The sequence below is a fragment of the Lagenorhynchus albirostris genome, chromosome 13, assembly GCF_949774975.1.
Source record: "Lagenorhynchus albirostris chromosome 13, mLagAlb1.1, whole genome shotgun sequence".
In the NCBI taxonomy this organism is placed as follows: domain Eukaryota; kingdom Metazoa; phylum Chordata; class Mammalia; order Artiodactyla; family Delphinidae; genus Lagenorhynchus; species Lagenorhynchus albirostris.
Window position 1 is genome coordinate 6,602,487 of NC_083107.1, and position 10,472 is coordinate 6,612,958.

Here is a 10,472-nt window from a genome sequence, read left to right on the forward strand (position 1 = left end):
GCATGTGTGTGTGTGTGCGTGTGTGTGTGTGTGCGTGTGTGTGCGCGCGCGCCCCCCACACACATAACCAGGAGGAATTCTAAGAGGAAAGTTAGGGGTTCAGAGGGAAAACATCCCATATGTTATAACTTTGCCTGGGCTGTCCCTGTTTCTAAAGACCGTGACAATATTTTTTGAAGCAAAGATCAAAGGACATATGGTCTGACTCAAGGGTTAACAAAGGGAAAAATATTTGAAATTGGGACTCTCTGGGACAATTTGAGATGTGTGGCTACAATCATTCCCAGAGCACCTGGGAATCATGGAGTTCTTTGGGAAACACTTTGAAATACTAAAACATTAAATCCCATTCTCCAAACTAGGGATGATTTTATCAACAGAAATTGGGACAGTCTTATACATTGGCTCTATGATTCCAAAGCTGGGAGGCCTCATGCCCATGACAATAGCAAACGTCTTGAAATCTGCTTGCATCACCTGTAAAATCATTAGAAATAATAAGAGAATTCTTCATACAAAAATGAATAGATTTCTTACAGCAAAAATAGCCAGGAAGAAGGGATATAATTCACAAAAGCCACTGCAATGTAAATATCTAGAAAAGAACTTAAGAGGAAACACATGAGACCTTTATGAAAAAAAAAATCTACTTAGGGATGTAAAGCATGTAAATGGAAACACACCAAAAAAGAGGAGAAATATGTATATGTATAGCTGATTCATTTTGCTATACGGTAGAAACTAACACAACAATGTAAAGAAACTATACTCCCATAAAAATTAATTAAAAAAATTTTTTTAAATGGAAACACATGGCATATGGAAACTAGATAAGTAAATATGAATTCTCACCAACCTGATTTGTATGCAAAAAGTGTGTAAAATAAAGTTTCCAATGCATTGGGCGGAGGGGAACTTGATAAAATTCCAATCGAAAGTTCTGAAGAATAGCAAGGATATTTTTGAAGAAAAGGTGGAGGCAGATGTGGTGCTTGCCTTTTCAACTGTGAAAGTTTCAGTGGTCATATCGTTCCAGATGGATAAACAGATCAATGGGAGAGAAGAGAAAGTACACACACACACACATTCATGCACATGCAAATGTAGTGTGTGATAAAAGCACCTTTTGGAATCAGTCATAGCAAGAATGAGGGCAGTCATATCGAGAATGAATGGTCAGTCCTCATTTAGCTTGATTCTTCAGCAGCTCTGACACAGTAAACTCTTCCTTCCTTCTTGAAATACCTTCTTTTCTGCCTCCAGAACTTCCTTCTCTTCCTTCTCATCCTATCTCACTGGTCTTCTGTTCAGGTTCCTTTTCCAACTCTTCCCTGTGTCTAGATGCTAGAGTGCCCAGGGCTCAGTCCTCCAACATCTCTGCTCTATCTGCATTCACTGCCCAGGTGATCTGGTCCAATATGACCATTGAAACACTAACAATGTCCAAAATGACTTCTCCTAGCCCAGACCTGTTTTCTGACCAGAAACCCCGCTATCCGACACCACTCGGCATCTCCACTTGAATGTGTGTTCAGCCTCACAGTCTTAGCATGTCCAAAACAGAATTCCTGATTTCTCCAACCCCGGTCCTGCTCCTCCTGTGGTTTCCTCACATGTCAGCAGAAGATCCCTTCATTCTTCCAGGGTCAGGCCAGCCCCCTGAAGCCATCCTTCACTTCTTTCTTTCACAGCCTACATCTAATCCATCAGTAGATCCCATTCACATGTCATTTGAAATATATCCAGAGTTGAATCCCTTCTCAGCACTCAACCTCCTGGGTCTCTCACCTGCCCTGCAAACTGGTCTCCTTCCCACATGCTCCTTCTTCATCCTGTTCTTGGCACAGACCCAGAGGCATTCTTGTAAACTGAAATCAAATCATATGTTTGCTCAAAACCCTCCAATGGCCTCCTTACCTCAGTGTTCCAGTTATTTATTGCTGCAGAACCAAGTACCCCAACATATGGTGGCTTAAAACAAACTTCCAGTTTTGCTCAAGATCCCATGGGTCAGCCATTGGAGCAGTTTAGTTTTGGTGGGGCTGGAGGACCCCTTCTAAGGTGGCTTCTTCCCTCACATCCTGGCACCTTGTGACTCCTCATCTTCCAGGGCTCTCCTTGTGGCTTGGACCGAATGCCGGTCTTGAGGTCTGTGCACTTCCTCCATTGTGATTGTCTCTAAGAGGCAGGAAGAGGAAGCTGCCACAAGAGGCAGGGGCTGGGACGGCATCCTTTCTGCCACATTTTGTTGGCCAAAGCAGTCAGCAGGCCTGCCCAGATTCGAAGAGGTTGAGAGTCTCCTGACGGGGGCAGGGCAATGTCATGATGCAGAAAAACACACGGGGTGTTCCTGTGGCCATCTTTGGGAAACGCAGTCCGCTACACTCAACCATTAGCCAAATCCAAAGTGCTTACCATGACCTGTCAGGTCCTACAGGGTCTGACTCCTGCCACCCCTCACTTCTAGTACCCTTTCCCCTCATTAGTGGTACGGCTTCACCTAGCATGGCCCCTTTGCTATGATGTGAACAAACAAGTGTAATCCCACCTCGTGGTCTAGTGCCCGTGGTTCCCTCTGCCTGGCATGCCCTTCCCGGGGTGCACGGGTCACCTCTCACCTCCTTCAGGTCTCTACCCAAATGTTACCATTTCAGAGAGACCTTTCTTGACAACCCTTGACTAAGAAAGCCATTCCAACCCCTTCTTGTCGGTTGTGCTTAGCACCATCTTACTATCAAATGTTTAGTTGTTATTATCTGCCTCTTCCCATTAGAATGTAATGTATCACGAGGACCTAGAAAATGTCTATTCATTGAAGGTTCCGGATAAATATTTGTTGAATAAATGAATGACTGGACAAGTAACTTTTCATTAAATGATATTGGGACACTGTCTAACAGCTGGGGTGGGGGGAGGAGAGGAAAGTTAGATGCATACCTAATACATTAAACCAAAATAAGTTCTAGAAAGATTTTAATGTATTATAATAAACCTTGAAAATTCAGGTGAAGATTAAATAATCTGGGGGTGAGAAGGGTTTCTGTAAGCCTGATACTAAATAAATGAAGTAGAAATAAAAATACAGATTTGACTCTGTCAAAAACACCACACAAACAATGAAAAGATGAACAGCAAACTTGGACAGATACTTCAATATAAAATGAGCACAGACAATCCTCAATATAGAGAGAGCTCTGTCAAATAAATTCAGAAAAGGAAAATATATAAAAGCCTAATAAGCGTTTCAGAATAAAAATTCCACCAGCTGTGTGGTTGCAGTCAAGCTACCCAGTCCTGTAAAAGGGGAAACCATGTGGATTCAATGAGCAAAGATATGTACCTTTCTTAGAAAAGTGTCTGGCATATAATGTTGCTTAATAAACATTAGCTTTTAATATTATTATCTCCGAATGCCATGCATGACACATAGATGGGGTTTTAAATGTTTATTCATTATTTCATCCATCCATCCATCCATCCATCCATCCATCCATCCATTCATTCATCCATCCATTCATCTACCCATTCATCCATTCATGCATTCATCCATTTGTTCATCCATCCATTCATCTATCCATCCATCCATCCATTCATTAATTCCCTGGGGTGCAAGTGTTGCACCACTTCACAGGCTGCACTCTGCCGTCTTCCCTCATTGACTCATAAATATAATGAAGAAAAGGTGCTGCAGGAGCCCTTGAATTCTTGAGAAATCTATTTAAAAAGCCAGCCTTTCCCAGAAAAACTGCTCTTACATCACATCAATAATACCAACCTCAAAATCATACTCATTTGAGTAGTTTAAGGGCTGAGAAAGCACTCAGGGACACACTGAAAGGACGCTTCCTCAGTTTGGTGAACAGTGTAATGAAGTGTGGCCGCGCGCAGTCTGAGTTTCACAGGAGTGGTAGGCTGCCCTCTTCTTAAAGGAACAGGGATGTTGGGGAACAGAGTTGTTGAGTCCATCTTTTTGTTTTGTAAATAGCATGTTTACCATCTGGGGTCTGAGAAACTCTGGACTGAGAACGTTGCTGTGGAATGGCTGGCCATTGATGGTATGAGCCTGTTATTCGATCTTTATTGTTGTTGGCCTGCAGTTATATTTTTGTACTTCAGGAGATGCCAGACAATCTTTGTTTGGCAATAAAGAGTAAGCGCTTAGCCTTCTTGACGGGCAGACGCCCTCCTGCCCTCTGCACTTGACACTTCTGCGGTCCTGACGGTGCCTCGGTCGGGTTGTCCGATGGGGCAGCACACGCTTCAGGAAGCTGCAAGCAGCCCAGCAATCTCATCACCCCAATTGCATCAGTGATTTTGCTTACACGCCTCCTAAAAGAGCTCCAGAAAACGCTGTACTCTGAGGCTTCCTAGAAATCACTATTTGAAACTATTAATGGACAAGGCTTTTATTTCTGAGGCAATGAACACACCATGCACCGTAGGAATGTTCGTGTGGGCAGCCACCTGCACAGGGGCACATAGCTGAGTGTGTGATTAGGGGCTAAAGTCCAGCCTACGCTCCGTTCGCCTGGAGGAAGGGACAACTTTCTTTCAGTTCTCACAGTGGCAGCAGCATCTCACCAAGCCCTGTGCCCATGGGGCTGGACCCTTAGGAGCAGGTGTCTCTCACGCATGTACGCAGGCCAGGCCTGGGTGAGGGGAGTGTTTGGTGTGGCAGCAATCAGTGGTGCCAGGGAGGTGGGAACAGAGAGCTGGCATGGAGCCTTGCCCACACAGCAGTCTTGGGCACATCAGTTTTAGGAAGGATTACTTCTGCAAACTGAGGATCGGACCATGGATTCCATTAACACTGAATGTATCAGTGAGCTTCTAGAAACTTCTTTGTGCACCCTATCCAAGTTGGGAGACTACATCTTAATCATTCATGCTACATGCTCTTAACTGACAGAGAGCTCCTGAAAGTGTAACGCCCACAATACGGCTCCCTTAGGACACAGATTCCGGCCAGTGACACATGGCCATGACCCACCTCCTCCTCACGGACAGCACAAGTCGTAAGAGGCAGAACCACAAACAGGCCAAGTGTAAAGGCTCTGATGAGTGTACAACCTCGAGTTAAATCCCAGCTGTACCTCCCAATATAAAAGGATATTAATGATCACTTATCTCACACTTTGCTGTATGACCGTGGGCAAATTACTTTTTTTTTTTTCCTAATTTCATTGGAATATAGTTGATTTACAATGTTGTGTTAGTTTCAGGTGTAGAAAAAAAGTGATTCAGTTATACATATATTCATTCATTTTTATAGATTCTTTTCCCATATAGGTTATCACAGAGTATTGAGTAGAGTTCCCTTTGCTATACAGTAGGTCCTTGTTGATTATCTATCTCATATATAGTAGTGTGTGTGTGTTCATCCCAAGCTCCTGATTTATCTCTCCCGCCCACACTTCCCCTTTGGTAACCATAAGTTTGTTTTCGACGTCTGTAAGTCTGTTTCTGTTTTGTAAATAAGCTCATTTGTATCATTTAACAAAATTGCACATGTGGGTGATATCATATGATATTTGTTTCTCTTTCTGACTTACTTCACCCCGTATGACAGTCTCTAGGTCCATCCACGTCTCTACAAATGACCCAATTTCGTTCCTTTTTATGGCTGAGTAATATTCCATTGTGTATATGTACCACATCTTCTTTATCCATTCCTCTGTCCATGGACATTTAGGTTGCTTCCATGTCTTGGCTGTTGTAAGTAATGCTGCAGTGAACTCTGGGGTGCATGTATCTTTTCAGATTATGGTTTTCTCCAGATATATGTCCAGGAGTGGGATTGCTGGATCATATGATAGTTCTGTTTTTAGTTTTTTAAGGAACCTCCACACTGTTCTCCATAGTGGTTGTACCAGTTTACATTCCCACCAACAGCGTAGGAGGGTTCCCTTTTCTCCACACCCTCTCCAGCATTAGTTTTTTGTAGACTTTTTGATGGTGGCCATTCTGACCGGCAGATGACGTTCCTTTCTGAGCCTCAGTCTACTCTTCAGTTAAAATAGGGATGCTAACACATCTGGGTTTTTGTGAGGACTTAATGAGGTTGTATGCAACACATCAAGCTCTCAGTAAAAAGCAGCTTCTTATTATTCAGACACTGGACCCACATCAGCTTTAACATGTCTATTACTTGACGAACAAGTAAACGAGACACGTTGGGAAGAGGGTTAATTCCTCAGATTGGTGGAGCATTTTGTGAATAACAATGGTAATTTTCTGAATGGCTCTGAGTAACGTGGAAAAGGGCGTGCATCTAGCAGAGGCCTTGTTGGTTTCCCGGAGAGTAAATTGCCCATTGGAATGGCCTGACCATTACTTGCTCATAATGTCAACTGTTTTAATATACACATCCACTTAGTGATAGCACATTTGCCAGGAAAACTACGAAGCTGATGTTTTTGCCTAAATAGCCAGTCTTTTTTGGTCTTGAATAAAGTGTCAAATATATGATTTAGATTTTATGTTCAGCTGATTGTTGACATCAGAAAGCATCAATCCAGAGTAATTGGCAAGTGGGTACACATTCGAATGATATGATGATATCCCTGCCACATTTTCCTGTGATTCGAGGGGAGAAAATCATTAGGGATTCTTGTTTCAGAATCTCATCAAAATAGATCCTTTGAGTAGCCGCGTAGCACAGGGAGATCAGCTCAGTGCTTTGGGACCACCTAGAGGGGTGGGATAGGGAGGGTGGGAGGGAGACGCAAGAGGGAGGGAATATGGGGATGTATGTATAGCTGATTCACTTTGTTATAGAGAAGAAACTAGCACACCATTGTAAAGCAATTATACTCCCATAAAGATGTTAACTAAACCAAATGATCTATTTTTTTTTTTTAAGTGGTTGCCACGGCTCAGTTTGACCATAGTGGCGCTGTAGCTGGAATCGGGGAGCTCTGACCCCTTAGCTTGTCTTCTGTTCAGCTGTTCTCTTTGCTGCCACAGCTCACACATTCCTAGCTGGACCAAGTGGACGAGCAGCTTGGGTTAGCCAAGGCGACAGATGGACTGGAGGTGCCTGACCATTGACCCCTGACCTCTGACCCAACTCCAGAAATGTGTCCATAGGAAGGATAAACAAATTAAATATCTCAGTGTTGAGACCTTAGAGGTCATCTCTTCTAACCATACTCTCCTTTTCCAGCACATTTTGATAAGTGGCCATTCATTCTCTTTAACTACCTCTGACAATGGAAACCTCACAGCCCCTTGATACAGCCATTCCTTTTTTCCCAAAGTTTCAATTACTTGAAAATCCTTCCTTTCAAAGCCAAATCAGCCTCTTTGTGATTTTGACCCTTGTTTCCCATTTTGCCTTCTGGTGTCACAGGGAATAGAGAAAAGAATATGAGATTGACTTAGGCAGACAGATCATAGTTCCCTGTATTCAGAGCATCCTTTGGGCCCAATAACAATAACCATCGTTTATTCATCTCCAGTGGTGTGGGTTGGAAGAGGCAGGCTCTGGAAAACTCATTGCTTGAACTCCGAAACGAACCTTTCATAAGTGGGTCACTCCGGCCGTCCTTAACCAACCACTAAAAACATCGGAAGCCTCTGGAGAGTTTTTCCCATGAGAGTGGGCAAGGGGAGGGGAGCGAGAGAGACAGAATGAGTGAGAGAGAGAACTAGGGGTGGTATTGTTTGTACCTGTGAGAAAGGAGTCCCCAGCTGAGAAAGTGAGCTAGCAAGAGAGGGTCAAAGATCTACCTGCTCCGTGACTGTTTGCTGACCAATGCTGACTCCTGCCTGAGCTGCACCCCATCCTGGAAGTTCTCTACACGTCTGGGTAACTCACCAGCATCAAGTTGGGAGCAGGGACCGCCTTGGGGCTGCTCCTGTCCGGCCTTGTTTATTCAGACGTTCAGAACATTTGTGCAGCGGGATTGTAGTGCAACGGTTGAAGCTCAGAGTCAGGCCAAGTGGGTCCTGGGGTCAGGGAGTCAGAAAGAAGTGCCCAGCAGGAATCAAAGACCTCCCACCGCAAGTGTGGTTCTGGCTCTGCACACCAACCAGCCGTGTGGCCCCAGGCAAGTGTCCTCAACCTTTCTGAACCTGGTATTCCTTACCCATCATCACGAAACACCTGGCTGGTTGCATCAGGTACTTTTTCTCTGACTTGATGAAGCTGTGATTGCAGACTTACCTCCTACAGAGGATGGAGGTGCAGCGCTACTGTCCCACCACCAGGATTGCCAGCAATGTCCATATAATCTCCCAGAGCAGCCTGACAGCTCATTGAGACAAATTTGTATGCGTCAGCACTGTGTTCATCTTTGACTTTAAACAACCTTAATTAATAATACTCTCCTTTCTCGGTGTGTCAACAGAACGCCACCTTTTCATTTGGAGAGAAATTAAATAAATATCAAAATAAAATATTCAATTATTAGAACCCGAAATGAGAAAATATAATTGATTTGAGAGGCTTTTGCTACAAAAATTCCCTGGGGCCACTGACTACATCTTATTAAAAAAAAAAAATCACAGACTTATATTTCTACATTTCTTATGTAATAATTTTGAGTTTCTCGGGGGAAAATAGTATTATGCAAGGAGAAATAATTATGCCAAGTGTTAAAGATTAGTGAGCCGGATTCCCCCGACGTGCCACCAACATCCTGGGAGTAGGTTAAGTGCCTTAGAAAGCACCAGGAAGCCTTGTGACTGAGTAAATTACGGCTTCAGTGCACTAACGGGGACGCAGCAAGCCTAATCCCTGGGCAGCATTTGTGCTCTGTGAGAATCTGGGTCCGTGTTCATCCACATCTATTTCTGTCTTCCAAGAATAGGCACTTCTCTAGGGTAGAGCTCACATCTGCACAGTGTTCCTTGGCATCTGGCCCAGCCCCAGGCTCGGGAGAGCCCAGTAAACACGCCTCCAGCTTCTTGAATGGAGTGCGCTTTGCTGCTGATCAATGCCTTGACGGCCCCGAGACCGTTCCTCTGCCTCCCTGCTGAAACGGTTTCTCAGCGTCCTGACAAGCGCCATCACCTTGGTGTCGAGGACATGTAGCCATTTCCCTCAGCGTCCTCAGGTCATCTGGTTGGATGTCTGCAATAAGCGCACCATGTTTGGAATAAGTGGACAATATTCAATTCAGTTATCTAAAAGAGAAAACACTTTCTTCTTCTTTGGTAGCTCAAAGTTATCCGATACCGAAAAGCAAATCCGCAAGCCGAGTCCCTTCCTGATAGGTCAAGCACAGAGCTATTTGGAAACTCTGGTCCCAAGTGCATGCCCAGAGCCAGAAGTTCCCAGCCTCGCGGGTGATAATGAAATACAGACAAGTCACATGTCATTTCTTGAGTAAATCCTCAGCATCCTAAATGTGGCCAACAAAACCCTCTTAGACTTGGCCCCTTCTCTTCCCCAGGCTCACACAGAGCTTCCCTACCACACCCCACTCTGCCCCAGCCACCGGGGTCTTCCTTCTGCCTGAAACCTTGCATGTGTTTCCCAGCCTGGAGCTCTCTTCCCTCACCTGACTGGATCCTGCTCAGGTTCCTCTTATTGGTCACGTCCCCCAGGAAACCACCGCTATGCACGGCCTGCTCCATTCTTCTGATAATTATTTTTACAATTATAATTTTGTTCATCAAATATCTGCTAACCATTCACTGTTGGGAAGGGACAGCCTCTGGTTCTTCCTCTCCCCACTTCCAGCACCATTTCCCAGAGTCAGTTTCTTTTCCTTCACCATTTATCAAACAGGTGTGCCAGGTACTAGGTACCAAGGATACACCATCAGACCAATGAGACAAACAAGGACCCGGTTCTAAGAGGTTGTTTCCATTTTCAATTCTTCTGCTTTTGCCTCCGTATAGACAACATGATTATCACTCTATATTTTTTAGTTGAAGTATAGCTGATTTGCAATGTTGTGTTAGTTTCAGGTGTACAGCAAAGTGATTCAGTCATATATACATATATATATTTCAGATGCTTTTCCCTTACAGGTTATTACAAAACATTGAGTATCATTCCCTCTATGTTTAAAATTTATTAATAAAAGATATTATTTACAGACTCCTCAATGTGAAAGGAGAGGATTTATCTCAATACCACCCCTCTTCTCCCAGAACCCTGGACATATCCAGTGTTTGACATTTATATTATTATCTTTGTTCTTCCTGTGTTTATATTTGTAATTTGAAGTATTATACTAAATCTGTATTTCTCATTTCATCAACTTTTGATAATATTATCTCTCTGATTCCTCACTTTAGAAAATGAAGGTGCCCCTGCCCTTTTCTCCACCTTCCACGTCCCACTTTGTGAGATAAACATTGACTGTACCCTTGGTCCTGTAGTTGCAGCCAGGTCTCCATGGCTCATCCACCCACTGATCAAGTCACTTAATAAGTCTAACATCATAACCCCTGGGCCAGTCAAGAGAGGATGTTCCCAGAATCAAGGGTTAATGGATCTTCTCTCTCGTTGTTTTTAT